The sequence below is a fragment of the Pyrus communis genome, chromosome 13 (assembly GCF_963583255.1).
Source record: "Pyrus communis chromosome 13, drPyrComm1.1, whole genome shotgun sequence".
Classification (NCBI taxonomy): Eukaryota; Viridiplantae; Streptophyta; class Magnoliopsida; order Rosales; family Rosaceae; genus Pyrus; species Pyrus communis.
In genome coordinates this window covers 759,009-775,610 of record NC_084815.1, presented here as the reverse complement: position 1 = coordinate 775,610, position 16,602 = coordinate 759,009, and the positions used below count along the sequence as shown (strand labels likewise).

The window sequence follows — 16,602 nt, the reverse complement described above, 5'->3', positions numbered from 1 at the left end:
AAGCAGTTCCTCAATGGTCATACACATTAATCAACAATTTTGAAGAACAGGAAGGGGAAACCGAAGTAAAAATGATTTCCTAAGTGGGTGGAGGGCATCACTTTCCCCTCTATTTTCCCATGGTCAAGGAAAGTCGTTTCCCGAGCATACCCTTACCAAACATGAAAAATGCAACAATTTCCCATTACCAAGTTTAGTTTTCCACAAATCAAACGCACCGTAAAAGTAATTGTGCATTTAGTTTTAAAATCAAAGTTGAAGGGTTGAAAAGTCGAGCTAGAAGTTAAACTAGAGAGTAATGCTATAAAAGTCATTTTATTTGAATCGTACTCTTATATCATATGATGTATTGTTGACATATATTTGTCACGTTATTAAAGTTAATAATTGTATATATCGTTTAGCCATTTAGTATTAAAGAGTAATATTTTCCTTCACTCGTTAGTTAGCGAGTTCGATATATACAAATTTTTATGATTAATTTATTATGTGGTTCAATTCAAATTCTTTAATTTTAATATAATATTTCATTGTATGACAAAATTTAAAAAAAAAATTGAAAATCTCCACGAATGATATGTTAGACACTTCAAAAAATTTATAAATGAATAGACCTTTGGTTTGAAAAAAAAAAAAAAAAAGAATTTTTGACCTAAAATTCAGGTGCCATGTATATTATAATTTGATGGATTAGGATTCTCTCCGGATTCTCTTTGTGGGGATTTTAGGAATCCTCATATCCTAGTCATTCATCGTATTTAATTTTAAATGAAAAAATCAAGTGATTTCTGACCGAACGATGTACGATGAAAAGTTAAGATGTGATAATCCATAAGATCTCTACAATTTAGATACGGATGAATCCAAATCTTAATTTGATGACCTAAATTAAATTTTCTATATTAACTGCTTGTAATATGTCCACCACTTGTAAAAAAAAAAAAAAAAAAAAAATTAAAAGAAAACTAATGAAAATGGTTTGAAAACTTTGAGTTTTAATTAAAATGATAAAAAAGTGTTGTAAGTGAATAGTACCAGAAGTGACTTTTTAGAGTAAAAATATCATTTTTGTTAAAAGTGAACAGTACCAAGAATGTTTCGTTAAAACTTCCCAAATTTAACAATTTGGTGTCATGTTATTAATCGACATGACATATAAATTAAAGAAAAAGTGTATTATATTGTTCTTACAAAAGTTCATTTGTGAATTATTTGAGAAAGTTTGTTTTTTTCTTCTTGTCTTAAGTACTATTATTGGTACAGCACATAATAACGTAAGGAATCTCCGTGACTACAATTGATGGACATCTTGGGAAGTTTGGAGGGCTTGGACGGTGGAAAGACGTCTGACTCGTGACTTTGTTCAATTGTCGCATATGGCAACGTCGGCAAGTTCGATTGTCATTAGGGTTAAGATCCCACTCACTCGCTGACTTAGGGTTTGTGGTGGTTGTCCCCAGTGATGGAGATCGACTGATCATACATTCATGCATGGTCACAATTATAGACAATTACAGACATCGCCTACCACTTCTAGGGAGAGCCACCTAAACCTTATCAACTTCTTTTTCTTTTTCTCTGTCTTCCTAATGAGATCAAATGAGATCTTACCCAAAACTCAAAAGGGATTGAAGGAGATTTGAACCTCTGGCATGCACTTATATAAAAAGCTAGAACACATTCCATCGTTTATAGCTTTTTATAAAAATGTTATTCTTACAACATTTTAAAATTATATTTGTGTCATTTCTTCAATAGAGATTAGACTTATATGTATTGGTAAGTTATATTTCTAATGTGGTATGAAAAAATGTGATAAGTGTAACATCACTCAACGTTTTAAGTTTTGAAGAAGTTTAAGATAATTTGTTAATTGTTTAATTCTAACCCTATTTTGAGGACATTTAAGAGGTTTAAGGCATTATGCATGTTTGTAATGTAATCGGTTAAGGTTCAAAATATTGAGATTTTCTATGGTTGATTCCAGACTTCTTGTTCTTTGAACATTCACATTGATTAATCTTCTCTTTGTCACGCTGCGCCAATTTTACATTTTGATTTAAGAGATTTTTCGATCTAGAACATTGTCACATGTGATACTACTCCATTCAACACGTGTACTTGTTTTTTTAATTATTAAAATACCTTAGAAGTGGACCGTGTGAACCTTATTGTTTACTCATATTAACATGTGGAATCTCCCAAGTATATATTCCATAAACGCATAAAATGTAAATTATATGTAAATTTAAATAGTTCTGCATCTATTATGTTCTATAAAAAAGAATATGCTGAAGATTAACACAAGTGAAATATACAAGGGTAAATACAAGGGATGATATATATGGAAGTGGAACTAACCCACACAGAAATACAATAAATAATTACCCAAGTTGACTTTAGGATAAATATTCTTATCAGTTACATTTTGGCTTTTGCATATTCAACTTGTCCTTCTTATCTTTATTAATATAAAACGCCAGCCATTCCCACATGTTTCCTTATGCCCATTGCCATCATCGCCCACCCTCTCTCCCCTCCTGTTTTTTTTTTCTCAAGCAGTGCTGTGTAGATCCATTGAATACTTCATAAGAAGCAAAGGCATGGCGCACAAGTGTAATTTTATGACACAACTACTTATCTTTCTATGTTTTACATATGTCCTCTCATCAATTACTGCAGTTCCTACGACAAGTAAGCCTTTTATTTATTTATTTATTTTAATTTTGAAATAACTGAAAAAATTACAAGATCCTCGACGAATGATATTTATGTCTCTTTTCCTTGGCTCTGGATAATATAGGAAGCCGGAAGATAAGTAAGGAAGACCTACCGAGTCAGAATTTGTTGGATGAAGGTGTCCTTGATTTGGAAGAAGGATTTGTGGAGGGGCGGATGGATCTGGAAACCAATGATTATTCAGAGGTAGGAGCAAATCCGGTGCATGATCCAAAACCCCCAGGAAGAATTTGAGCCTTACGGTGGGTTTTGGTTTTGAACTTTTGATCTGGTTGGGGTTTTCTTCGGTTGTATGTCCTCCATGTCCATACATGTAATAATTTAATATACAAGAATTATTTTTTTGGGTGATAAGAACAACGTGCTTGTTGAATACAATCTTTCTGGTTTTTGGTTGTTGTAATCTTCTTCTAATTATTTTATTAATTCTCCTTTATTATTTGTTGCTACTCCCACCTTCATATCATGTTTTCTCACTCTTTTGTTTTTGTTAGATGTTACAACTCCCCTAGTAATAATACATGTAACAAAATAAACCAAGGTGGATTGGATTCATTGCTCCTAATATCTAAAAAAATTTTATCGTTAGAATCCTGTTTGGGTTAATCTAACGTCTAATATAACACACTCTATCGTTTGGCAAAATAAATAAATAAACCGAGGTGGATTGGATTCATTGCTCTTAAACCTAAGACTATCTCCAATCGACCAGGCCAAAGGACCATAGGGCTAAAAATACCTCTTTTGACATGAAAACAGTCTCCAACCGATGGCTAAGCCAAAGGGCTCGTGAGCCCCACCCGGCCAAAAATGGGAGAACCAACCAAAGGGCTGGTCAAGAGCAGCCAGCCCGCCAGCCCTATAGCCCAGCCCCATAGCCCAGCCCAAGCACATGTTACCTGACATCATGTTGACATCAGCTACCTGACGTCATGCTTACTTCAAGGTACTATTTGACTTCTTTTTTTTTGGACGAAATAAAAAAAAAATTCTAATTTTTTATTTTTATAAATACCTAAGCCATTTCTATCTCATTTCTCACATCCTTTTCAGCATTCGATACTATCTTACCTCATTTTATTTCAATTCTTCACCAATTTTTCACATCATTTTCATTCTATAAAGATGAAATCCGAAGGCTTATTAATTTAGCGACAAGTGGCATTTAGAATATGTCCGAAAACCTTATTTTAATATGGTAGTTGAATTCAATTAACCATATTAATTCAATTAAAATAATAGATTATGTTTGGCCTATGACTTTTTGGTCCCTTCGGTTGGAGATGGTGTTTTGTCAAAAGCTATGTTTGACCTATATCCCTTTGGCCGCCTTGGTTGGAGATGGTATAAAATATGGTCTGACATTGTTTATTAAAATATAATTTCTTGCAGGGCTATAGGCTAAACATGGCTCTTTGGCCCTTTTTCGGTTGGAGATGGCCTGAGGACCTTCTCGAGGCTAAAGGCCCAAAGAGAAGAGTAACTAACTCGACCATATTGATTAACAAAGTGTGACCAACTCTGAACAAGCAACATTACAAAGCGCGTACCCGGCCATTTCTAGTAACCCGAGTGAGATGCCTTCTTCCAGTCAACATATATGGGCAAAGTAATAAGGAGATAATCTGCGTTCAATGCAGATGTCAGGATTAAATCCCTATCGGATAGTTCTTCAAACTGAGCTCCATTAAGAAGTTGCATGAAAGAACGCTGGAAACTAGTGGAAACATCAACTCTACAACACAAGAAAATATTGCATAGGATGTCAAAGGCTTCCCATACCATGAATCTGAACAACAAATAAAAGTAAATACAAAACATAAACATAAAACGCGCCTACTTCTTAATGGTTATAGCATCAATCTTTCAATCTTGTCAAACTTTTACCTCAAAATTTTGCTGACCTTGTAGAGCAAAATGGACAACGAAAAACTACCATATTTGTCCTATTTCCCTAATAACAGTTGATTTTATACCATGAAATGAGATAATTAAAGGGTTCTATCTGCTGATACAATTAAAATTGACAGCAATACTTTCTTTGTCAAAAATTACAAGCATATGCATTATATATATCCACATATACTTCTTCAACCCGATTTTAGAGCGAGTATATCAGATTATAAACCGGAAGCACTAACGATTATCCCTCTAACATTGAAGGTTTTCTAAGCTTCTAACTTCTGTTTTATAAGTTTCTAAATGGCAAATTAGTTTATAAAATCATAAAACATTAGTCACTCGGGTTAAAGGGCGTCAAAAGAAGCAAAAAAAATCGTAAAACATTACAAAGTAATCATGTAACCAACTCGACAATTCCTTAGTAACAAGATATGTTGTGACTAAAGCATTTTTAGTCAGTCCATGTGTTTTTTTGGTGACTAGATCAATTAGTCACTCGGGCTAAAGGGTGATGAGTTTAAATCAAAAAAAGCAAATAAGCACAACATGCCCAAGAAACCTAAAAGGATCAGCTACCATGCAGGCACAAGAGAGATGGTCGCACCATTTATGTGCGACCAACATCTACACGTTGTGGAGCTATATCTCACACAGAAAAGACGCGTCATTCAAAATGTATATCCACTGCCCCCTCCTGATACCTTTTCCTAGGCACTAATGAACCTTTCATTTCACATCGAAGATCACCACAAAGGGCATGAGTTTGTGTTATTGTAAAAGCTCATCAAATATATATATATATTCAGCAAAGGTACAAACAACATTTCTTCTGAAACTGCTGCATTTTCATCTTTTAAAACTTAGGATGTGTTAGAATCCAGGGCAGCCACTAGTTAGCTCGACCCTTGATCGTTTCCTTCACATCCAAATTTAATAGTCTATTAATGAACAATATTTGACTGCTCAAACATGAGTAAGAATTCATACTCAAAACTTCTTGTGGCCGATTCATGAAACTTCATGCTAAGATTGAATCCGGTGATTTTATAGATCACTCTATTAACATTGTCTCTCCAAAAAAAATTAAATAAAACTAAGTTAATAGATAATCAACTATAGCAAATAGATAAATGCTCGTTTAATCATTCAACTATTACAAACCTTCTATCTATTTTATATAGTTGATTGACCAAACGACCTTAGTTTTAATTAATATTTTACAAAATGATATTTACATATTAATTTATATCACAACCAGTTCTGATCATAAATACAAAATTCTTTGAGTCAACCACCAAAAATTTCAAATAAGAATTTTTACTTGAGTAGTCAAGTATTATTATTTTTTTAATTACTTAAGCACTAGATAGTTTAATACAGATTGCATGTCTTTCACACACACGCACACGCACACGCACATATTTTTTCCACCATAAATTATTATAGTTCAAATATTTTTCTTAGCAAAAGAAGAAAAAAAAGCATTCTGAGAATATTTGTGTCAGACAAATTGCATGCACACCACCGTTTTTGGATGCTTGAGATTTTTCCAATCAAGTGCTTATTTGTTTTCCTTATGGACCGAGCAAGGTATATATATTATGGAGCACAAGAACAAAGCAACGTTCATTTTTGCAGAAGGCTGCAAGTGCCCACTTACCTAACCTGCCTCTAATAGAAAAAAGAAAAAAAGGGGTTTGTACGTACCGGCAGATAAGCCAAATGAACTAAAATCTTATTAATATCTACATTATAATTAGGATAATATTAGAAAGACTAAATTTGTAAATTAAATGATATGGAAGTTAATGATTTTATTATTATGTGAGCGTTGATAAGCGCGCTCATTCTTATTGGTGACATATTATTTAGTTTGCAAATTTAGTCTTCCTAACGTTACCTTTATTATTAATCAAGTTACGGTAATTGTACCAACGTGCATGGCCTAAGCATTCATAGAAACAAAATGGTAAAAACTTGTGTGATTCTAGTTTTGAGTATCAGCGAACTAATCCTTGAAGGGATTTCAAGTTTGAATCTAATTCCTGATCATTATATTGATATAAAAAATACAAAATAAATATTTCCTCCCAAATGTTAATATCAATTAGTTTTACTTGACACACGTAATAATACTTAAATTCTCGATGGAGATGCTAAAAAGTTAATTACGTTCTCATCCTTGAGAAACCACAGGTGAAGAAAAGTATCGGTCGGTTGATAGAAGGAACACCCTAAAGATAAACATCTCTTAATTATTGTGAATGAATCAAATTAGATAGTTTTTATTCTCTCTATCTTTCTTCCTTGGTCCTATGCCACCAAGTGCGAAAATATTGGGAAAAATCAACCACGATGGATTTGATAGCTCAAAAAAATTTTAGGATTTGTAATCGAACAGGAGGAAAACTTATCTACTACGTATACCAACGTTTGTGACATAATGAATGTCTATAATGTTGTGACTTAAATTGTACCATTCTTCTTAAGCCTGACGTGATATTAATTTAGTTTACTTCACTTTTAAAATTAAAAACAAAAGAGTAATGCTATTCTTATCACAATTTTATACCACATTTCTTTACTATTTTAGGTGGCAGATGAATTGGATAAGTTACATCATTTAATTTCAATCTTTTTATTAATTAAAACAGTTAAATAATCTTAGGTGGAAGAATGAGACTTCTCGTATACCACAATCATCATTTAATTAACAATCTTTTTATTAATTATGATTAACATTTTAAAATTAAATGTTAAATTTAGTTGATGTGGCTATCCACATCAGATGCCACCTAAGATTGTACAGAATTGTGGTACAAAAATATGGTAAGAATAGCATTATTGAAAGCAAAATGAAAAATTGGTAGCTAAATTTTGAATAAATGGCAAAATTTACAAATAATCAGAAAATTACCACTTGGTTAAAAACCGATCAAAATAATCCCCTCTTACTTTAACACACATATTGTTAAACCTAAGTATATGCTGAAAAAGATCTCTGCGAACTGGAAGGATTGTCTTATTAAACAACAAACAAGAAACTGGCTATAAATAAGCCTTACAAACAAATGGAACGGAAAAACTGCAGCCCACGTTAAACATAATCCTAAACGTGGTAAATGACTAAGTCTCTAAGAAAACAACTACAACTGATTCCTAAAAACTAGGATTTATTGAACCATGCAGTTAACCTGCTTACAAAAGATAACCCTATGTTTACGTAGTGGATAAAACCACTACGTCCACAAACCTTAATATTCTATCATCCTCCCTTAAACTAATTGCATTGCAATCAGTTTACACCTGATTCCAAACGCATCCCCATAAGCCCACGCATCTTCAGAAAGGCATCAGTCTTTAAAGGCTTAGTGAATATATCTGCTATTTGCTCCTGAGTGATGCAATGGACCAGCTGCACAGTTTCATCTTTAGTTAATTCACGAAGAAAATGGAAGCGCACATCTATGTGTTTGCTTCGACCGTGCATGACAGGATTCCTAGAGAGCTTTATTGCTGAGCTATTGTCACAATAAATTGTTGTAGGACCTCGCTGGACTTGACATAGTTCTTGCATTATCCTTCTCAACCAGATTGCTTGACATGCACATGAAGCTGCTGCTATAAACTCAGCTTCAGTTGTTGATAATGTAACTATAGGTTGCTTCTTCGAAGCCCAACACACAGCTCCTGCACTCAACATAAACAGATACCCCGATGTGCTCTTTCTGTCATCTAAGTCGCCTGCATAATCACTATCTGAAAAACCTCTGAGCTCAGCATGTCCTCCCTTGCTGTATTGAATCCCGAGACCAATCGTGCCTTTCAAATACCTCAGAACCCTTTTTGCTGCTGCCAAATGCATTTCTGTTGGACACTCCATAAATCTGCTAAGTAAACTTACCACAAACATAGTGTCAGGCCGAGTGGCTGTAAGATACATGAGACTCCCCACGATTTGTTTGTAGACAGTGCTGTTGACCTTTTCACCCGTGTCATCCTTTGTCAACTTGGTACCTGGAACAATAGGATTCTGTACTGAGTTGCAATTCTCTATATTGAACCTTTTCAACACATCCTGTGCATACTTCTTTTGACATATAAATAATCCTTCTTCCTGCTGCAAAACTTCGATTCCAAGAAAGTATCTCATCTTGCCAAGATCAGTCATTTCAAACTCATTCATCATTGACTGCTTAAACTCAGTGAACATGTATTCATCATTGCCAGTATAAATGAGATCGTCAACATATAGACAAACAACGAGAATTTTACCTCCATCGCCAGTTTTGATAAACAAGGTGTGCTCATATGGACATTTCACAAACCCTTCCTTCAAGAAATAAACTTCAATACGACTATACCAAGCACGAGGGGCTTGTTTAAGTCCATATAAAGCTTTTCTTAGCTTGTAAACTTTATGCTCTTTATCCTTCAGTACATACCCAGGTGGTTGTTCTACAAATACTTCTTCATTAACCTCCCCATGTAGAAAAGCACTTTTCACGTCCAATTGATGAATTGTCCAGTCCTTTTGCGCAGCAAGTGCAATCACAATTCGAACAGTTTCTAACCTGGCCACAGGAGCGAATACTTCAGCATAGTCGATCCCATATTCCTGAGCATACCCCTTAGCCACCAGCCGAGCTTTGTACTTATCCACCTCTCCATTCTCATTAAGCTTCGTTTTGTAAACCCATTTGACTCCAATCTTCTTTCCCCCTTTAGGTAAATCCGTTAATTCCCAGGTGTTATTCCTTTCAATGGCTGCAATTTCTACATCCATAGCTTTCCTCCATTTAGAACTTGTCACAGCTTCATTGTAGTGAAGCGGATCACTGTCAGCTAAAAATGCCAGATGCACCATGTCCTCTTCTTCAGATAATCCTTCTCCTGTTACGTAATCTCTCATCCATATTGGCGGAGCCGTAGTTCTGCCTTCCTCTGGACTGGATGCATTTACTTCCGAGACTTGATCCGAGTCACTGTTGCTGCCTGTGTTATTGTCATTCTCACCAGAATCATTGCCATCTTCTCCCTGATTATCAACATCATTATCTTCAGTTGGTTCATCTTCATCGTCATCCCACTCCAACACTGCTAAGACAGCTTCAGGATAATGTTCCTCCCAATCCCAGCTATTGTTCTCATCAAAACGAACATCACGACTAATTATGATTTTTTGCGAGACTGGATCAAAGAGTCGATAAGCCTTCGTCCCTTCGCTTACTCCAAGCAGCACGCACTTCAGACTTTTGTCATCCAGCTTAGTCCTTTTATTATCTGGAACATGTACATATGAAATACATCCAAAAATCCTGAAGTAACTTACTGATGGTATCGTCCCACTCCATGCCTCCTCGGGAGTTTTATTTTTTACTGCAAACGTGGGACTTCTGTTGAGCACATGCACGGTCCAGTTTGCTGCTTCTGGCCAAAAGGTCTTTGGCATCTTCTTTTCGATCAATAGACTTCGAACCATGTTCATGATGGTCCTATTCTTGCGTTCAGCCACTCCATTCTGCTGTGGGGTGTAGGCTGCTGTGAGTTGACGTTGAATCCCATTCTCAACACAGAATTCAGCAAATTCATGAGATGTGAATTCCCCTCCACGATCCGTGCGTAGACTTTTGATACTTGCACCTGTTTCTTTCTCCACAAGGCTTTTGAATGCTTTAAAGGTTTTAAAAGCTTCTGACTTCTCAATTAGAAAATAGATCCAAGTCTTACGACTAAAATCATCAATGAATGTGAGTAGATACCTCTTCTTGCTGTTAGATGTAGGTTGTATCGGGCCACATATGTCTGCATGGACAAGTTCTAAGATTTGATCAGCCCTCCACGTACTGTGCTTTGGAAAAAGGATCTCTTGATTGCTTGCCTATCAGACAGTTCTCACACACTCTTGAGGAGTCCCTTATTTCTGGTAGTCCGCTCACCATTTGCTTCTGTTGTAGCGTCTTTAATCCGCCAAGATTCAAGTGCCCATATCGACAGTGCCACAATTGAACTAGATCATCTGTAATGGCTGTGAAACATGCCTTTTCATTGAATTGATGCTGAGCAACAAGAATGAACATGCGATTTGCAGCCATGACCGTCTCTATAATCAGTCCTCGTTCAGGATGGTAGATCTTGCACCTCCCTTGTTTAATGAGAATAGCAAGACCTCTCTCCTGAAGCTGACCAATACTCAGGAGATTGTTCTTTAAGGCAGGTATGTAAAACACGCCCGTGATCACCTGAATTATTCCATGCACTTGAAGTCGAATGTTCCCTTTCCCCATCACAGCCATGCTAGTATTGTTTCCCAGTTTCACCGTTTCTCTGAAACTTCCATCAAAGTCCGAGAACAATGCTCTCTTTCCACACATATGGTTACTGCAACCAGAATCCAGAAACCAGATGTCCTCTTTGATCTCCTGAGTATCCACGTATGCCATGAGCAACATCTCTTCACTTGCTTCTGCATAGTTGACTTTTCCTTCCTTGTCTCTCTTGGGGCATTCATACTGAAAATGCCCTAGCTCATGACAGTTATAGCATTCAATTGTTGACTTGTCAAACATCTGTCTGCCCCTTCCTCTACCTCTTCCACGATAGCTTCCGCGACCACGGCCTCTTCCACCATAGTTCTCTTCGTGAACCACCTTTAGTGCTTGTTCTTCCACGACATGTCCAATCATCCGCTGCTCATGAACCAACAAACTACTTTGCAGTTCGTCAATTGAAAGAATGTCCAAGTCTTTGGATTCCTCAATTGAACAAACCACATAGTCATACTTAGGAGTCATCGATCTCAAAATCTTCTCAATAACTTCTACATCTGTCAGTTTGTCACCATTGATCCTTCTTTTGTTGGCTATGGTTAACGTTCGACCAAAGAATTCGTTCACAGTCTCTCCTGTCTTCATGTGTAGCATCTCAAACTCCTTTCGAAGAGCCTGCAACTGTGCTCGTTTGACTCGAGCAGTTCCTTGATACTTCTGCTTCAACGAATCCCAAATCTCTTTAGCCGTGTCCTTGTTCAGGATTGTTTCCAAAACAGCTCGGTCGATTGCTTGAAACAGATAGTTCTTAGCCTTTAAATCTTTCAACTTGTGCTCCTCGAACACTTTTCGTTGCCCTTCTGAGAGTGAACCTCATTCTGCTACTGCAGGAATTCCATGCTCCACAAGACTCCAATATTCCTTTGAACGTAGGAAATTTTCCATAAGCATTGCCCAATGATCGTAATGCCCTTCCAGCTTCGGGATGGATGCTTGCACAAAACCACTTCCTTCTCCTGCCATGTTCACGTACTTCTGCACTCAAAAGATTACGATCTCTCAAGCTTCGATCAAGAGCCCCAGGGTGGGGCTCTGATACCAAATGTTAAACCTAAGTATATGCTGAAAAAGATCTCTGCGAACTGGAAGGATTGTCTTATTAAACAACAAACAAGAAACTGGCTATAAATAAGCCTTACAAACAAATGGAACGGAAAAACTGCAGCCCACGTTAAACATAATCCTAAACGTGGTAAATGACTAAGTCTCTAAGAAAACAACTACAACTGATTCCTAAAAACTAGGATTTATTGAACCATGCAGTTAACCTGCTTACAAAAGATAACCCTATGTTTACGTAGTGGATAAAACCACTACGTCCACAAACCTTAATATTCTATCACATATTCCATTGATATAGTGATACTCCGCCCGTGACGGAGGAGAAGCCTCCTGAGAATCTAAAAGCAGAGGATCAAAATCCGAAGGCAGCGGCGGTAAAAACAGAGAAAAAGAAAGAGGAGACTGATAATAAACAAGAAGAAAAGCCTAAAGAGGTGGCGAAATCGGAGGAGAAGCCGAAGCCACCAGAAAAGGCGGAGGAGGCTTCAATTGCTACCATGTCACCAACTTCACCGCCGGAGGTTCATAATCCGCCAATCGCCTACGCTGTGGTGGAGAAGACAAAGCAAATGGAGAAAGAGAAGAACGCGGAGGTGATAAACGGCGGAATCAACGAGCTCGAGCTTCAGCCGTTGGCTCGGAATCGGAACCGGAGCGCGTATGATCTCGTCGATCGTACGCTGTTCCTTTATGTTCGGGCCGTGAAATCCAAGAGAGTAAATGCAGGCCCCACTACAACGGAATCCGTTTACACCAAGCTGGCAATCGGAACGCACAACATGAAGACCAAGATGCAGATCGGCAAGACTGGGAACAAGTGTTCGCGTTCGACAATGAAGGATTGAATTCGACGTCTCTGGAAGTTTTTGTGTGGGCGGAGGCGGAGGAGAAGAAGGAAAACGAACCGTCGGTCAAAACAGAGAGCTGCCTTGGTACAGTGTCGTTTGATCTGCAGGAGGTGTCGAAGCGAGTCCCCCCGGATAGTCCCCTGGCTCCTCAATGGTACACTCTGGAGTCCGAGAAGTCAGCGAGGAATGATGTCATGCTGGCGGTGTGGATCGGGACTCAGGCGGACGAGGAGTTTCAGGAGGCGTGGCAGTAGGATTCGGGCGGGTTGATACCCGAGACTCGAGCTAAGGTGTATCTATCTCCAAGGCTTTGGTATTTGAGATTAACGGTCATCCAAACCCAGTTTCTGCAGCTAGGTTCGGGATCCGAAGCTAAACCCGCAAATGCACAAAATCCCGAACTTTACGTGAAAGTTCAACCCGTTCAACTGGGCCCACAGCTTTTTAAGACCAGTATGACCGCCATAGGGTCCACGTCATCAAGCTCCAGCAACTCGACTTGGAACGAAGACTTGGTGTTTGTAGTCGCCAAGCCGTTCGAGCCGTTTATGTTTTTTTTATCGTTGAGGATGGGATCAGGATCTTCTCTTGAGCTAAGGGTAGGGATGACAACAGTTCGGTTTGGGGATAGAAATATTATATTTATCCTCATAATTATGAAAATTAACCATACTCATAACCACAAAATAACCATCGGGGATTATCCATAACCATATTCACCGGGTAACGGATTTTCAATCGGTTATCGGTTATATCCATCTTCGTCAAAAAAAAAAAAAAAATATTTATTCAATTGACGCAGTATAAATTTTAGTAGATACTAATTTTTCCATTAAATAGCCACATCCAATTACAAAAAACATAACAATATATATTTGAAGTTGTTCATGATAAGCCAATATAATAAATTGGTCCAATAAAAAAGAAAAAGAGGACAAAAACAAATACGAAAGGAAGATAAAGCATGTAAACTAAATATATGACAACAAATAAGAAGACAATTATTGATTTAATTTTGCATAATTCTATGGGCTCATAACATATGTAATAAACTGAAAAACTGACACTAATTGATAATTTGCTTGAATCAAATAACATGAAAAAGAATGAAAGATTACCATTGAGCTTACAACATGCACCAATTTCTTGATAGTGAAACTCTTGAAGAGAAATGAATCTGATAAACTTAGAACATTTGATAATTGATATATAAAATGATTCAATGAATTAATTTGGTTGAGTATAACAATAAAAGTATTGAATTGATGAGGTTGTTGGTATGTCTGATGTGTGCATAATAAAGATAGTATAGGGTTTAATGCATGCATAATGAATTAGTACTATAGGGATATGAATAATTGAACACATTGTGGGCATGATTCGAAGACTTCAAAAAGCATAATTGAATAAGATATAATATATATATATATATATATCAAATATATATATATATATATATATATATATATATATATATATATATAATATTCGGATCGGATTCGGGTACGGATATAGATTGGGTACCCCTATAACCATATCCAAAACCATAACCGAATAAAGTTAACGGTTTTTTCCCATATCCAAACCATACCAGAATTTGCATATCCAAATCCAATCCATTAGGGCGATTATCCACGGTTAATGAGTTTAACGGTTAGAATTGTCATCCCTAGCTAAGGGTGAGGATCCTCCTAATCAAGCCTATTGGGACATTGAAATTTTATCCAATGACTACAATTGTAACCCTTGGATAAAATTTTAACGGCCAGATGGGCTTGATCAGAATGATCCTCACCCTTAGCTCAGGAGAGGATCCTGATCCTTGAGGACGTAACCATTGGGCATTCTGTGGGCCATGCCAAGGTACACGTGCCGAGTATTGAGAAGCGGAGTGATGATTGGGCCATGCCAAAGTCTAGGTGGTTCAATCTGGTTGGTGATGAGATGTGTCCTTACGCAAGAAGAATACACCTACGAGTTTGTTTAGAAGGCGGGTATCACGTGCTGGATGAGGTGGCCCACGTGATAAACGACGTTAGAGCGGCGGCAAAGCAGCTGGCGAAATCACCGATTGGATTGTTGGAAGTTGGGTTTCACGGGGCCACGAATTTGCTTTTGGTGAAGACCAAAAATGGTGTGTGTGGGACCACTGATATATACGTGGTTGCCAAATACAGGCCGAAGTGGGTCCGGACACAAACTATTCTTGATCGGTTTAATCCACGCTGGAACAAGCAGTACACTTGGGACGTGTACGACCCTTGTACTGTTCTCACGATTGGAGTTTTTTTTATAACGAGAGGTACAAGCGCGATGAAGCGGGAAAACTCGAGAAGGATATCCGGATCGGAAAGATCCGTGTGAGACTATCCACTTTGTATATGAATCGGGTGTACATGAGCTCATATTCCCTTACGGTGTTGCTTCCTGGTGGAGCCAAGAAAATGGGAGAGATTGAGATAGCCGTTAGATTCTCATGTTCATCGTGGATTAGTTTGATCCAAGCTTACACGTCACCAATGCTTCCTAGGGTGCATTACGTACGCCCACTAGGTAGAGCACAACAAGATATTCTGAGGAACTCGGCTATGCGGATTGTCACGGCTCAGCGTGCAAGCCGCCGTTGGGACAAGAGGTGGTTCAGTTCATGTTGGATTCTGGCACTGGAGCATAAAGAGATTTTTCAATGTGACCGATACATGAGATGGTACACCACGTGTCATTATATAAATGATGGGATATATGTGTTAAAAAGTTAACAACTTAAAACATAAAATTTCCTACCATTTATATAAAAACATATGATGCATCATTCGTGTTCTGTTCACAATAAAAAATTTCTCAAGAGCATGAGGAGAAGAAAGGCCAACTGGTTTCGCGTGGTGGGGTGCCTATCACGTGCAGCTACATTGGCCCTTTGGCTTGATGGAATCTGCACGTGGCTTCATCCTCCCACCACCGTTTTAGTGCACGTACTACCCTTGGCGGTTGTAATTTGTCTGCATTTGGTGTTACCCACTGTATTCATGTATGCCTTCTTCATCCTATTGGTACAGTCGCGGTATCGTCAATTGGGCCCACATAATATGGACCTGAGAATGTCCTACGTCGATGCTGTGAGCCCAGAAGAGTTAGACGAGGAGCTCGACGGGTTTCCATCCACGCGACCGTCAGATATAATTCGTATCCGAAACGATCGACTCCAGACCCTCGGAGGTAGGGCCCAAACACTTTTGGGTGACGTGGCAGCCCAAGGGGAGCATTTGGAGGCCCTGTTTAATTGGAGGGATCCAAGGGCCGCGGGAATATTTGTGGTGTTTTGCGTGGTAGCTTCCTTGGTGTCTTACATGGTGCCATTCAAGGCCTTTGTGTTGGGGTCAGGGTTCTACTACTTGCGCCACCCACGGTTCCGCGACGACATGCCTTCGGTTCCCGCCAACTTTTTCCGGCAATTTCCGTCGCTCTCTGACCAGATTATGTAGGGTGATATGGGCCACTCTGTTGGTGAAGTACGTAGCTGCTAGTCAAGTAGCTAGCTGCAAACTGATGATGATTCTTTGTTTTCTTTTTTGTTTTTCATTGGGGTATTTAATATGAATATTATTTTTTTAATTACTCAATTGGAACTTGAAATAATGCACTCAAAAAGGTGGAAGAATAGTGAAGTGACCGTTGTTGTCTGTGGGCGATTTCATCTAAATTCAAAAGTATACGATCGAGGA

General features: G+C 37.9%; 1 long non-coding RNA gene and 1 pseudogene across 1 annotated transcript; both read left to right on the top strand.

Moving 5' to 3' along the window:
- Positions 1 to 2,553: 2,553 nt before the first annotated feature.
- LOC137713777 (uncharacterized) lies at positions 2,554 to 3,142 on the top strand. The gene is made up of 2 exons (XR_011065335.1): positions 2,554 to 2,694; positions 2,804 to 3,142. It is a non-coding gene; the product is annotated as an uncharacterized lncRNA (long non-coding RNA).
- A 9,085-nt stretch (positions 3,143 to 12,227) lies between these two features.
- Positions 12,228 to 16,362, top strand: LOC137713295 (multiple C2 domain and transmembrane region protein 14-like; annotated as a pseudogene).
- The last annotated feature ends 240 nt before the right edge of the window (positions 16,363 to 16,602 follow it).